The following is a 1,207-nucleotide window of genomic DNA, read 5'->3' on the forward strand; positions in this document are numbered from 1 at the left end:
AAATTGATTTCCAGCATATGGTATGTTCCATGCAAACCGTGCACCTATCTTGCATCAAGATTAGCACTATCTCCAAACAGACCGAACCGAGCTTCCACTTGAGCCTCTTCATCTAGGAGTACAAACAGATGTGTCAAAAATGGTTTCTTAGACTATGGTGCATTAGGCACAAACTATGCACCTATCTTGCACGGAAACTAACATTGTCTCCAAACAGACCGAAGCGAGATTCCATATGACACACGTCATCTAGAAGATGCATTGGGTGCGTCCAAAATGATTTCTTAACATATGGTACGTTGCATGAAAACTGTGCAACTATCTTGCATGAAGATTGGCACTATATCCGAACAGACCAAATCGAGGCTCCACTTGAGCCTCTTCAACTACGAGTACCATCGGGTGCGTCTAAAATGGTTTCTTAGCCTATGGTGCATTAGGCGTAAACCGTGCACATATCTTCTACAAAAACTAACACTGTCTCTAAACGAACCAAAGCAAGATTCCTTATGACACAAACCATCAAGGAGTTATATCAGGTGCGTCCTAATTGATTTCTAAGCATATCGTATGTTCCATGCAAACCATGCATCTATCTTGCATCAAGATTAGCACTATCTCCAAACAGACCAAACCGAGCATCCACTTGAGCCCCTTCACCTAGGAGTACCAACAAGTGCGTCCAAAATGGTTTCTTGGACTATGGTGCATTAGGTGCAAACTGTGCACCTATCTTGCACCGAAACTAACAATGTCTCCAAATGGACCGAAGCGAGATTCAAAATGACACACGTCATCTAGGAGTTCCATCGGGTGCATCCAAATTTATTTCCAAACATATGGTATGTTCCATGCAAACCGCGCACCTATCTTGCATCAAGATTAGCACTATCTCCAAACAGACCGAACCGAGCCTCCACTTGAGCCTCTTCACCTAGGAGTACCAACAGGTGCTTCCAAAATGGTTTCTTAGACTATGGTGCATTAGGCGCAAACCGTGCACCTATCTTGCACCGAAACTAACACTATCTCCAAACAAACCAAAGCGAGATTCCATATGACACACGTCATCGAGGAGTTCCATCGGGTGCCTCCAAATTGATTTCCAAGCATATGGAATCTTCGGAGAAAACCGTGCATCTATCGTGCAATATGATTAACCCTTTCGGAAAAAAGAAAAAACGAATCTTCCTTTGGCCCCTCTTCA

This window comes from Sorghum bicolor, chromosome 6, assembly GCF_000003195.3.
Source record: "Sorghum bicolor cultivar BTx623 chromosome 6, Sorghum_bicolor_NCBIv3, whole genome shotgun sequence".
In the NCBI taxonomy this organism is placed as follows: Eukaryota; Viridiplantae; Streptophyta; class Magnoliopsida; order Poales; family Poaceae; genus Sorghum; species Sorghum bicolor.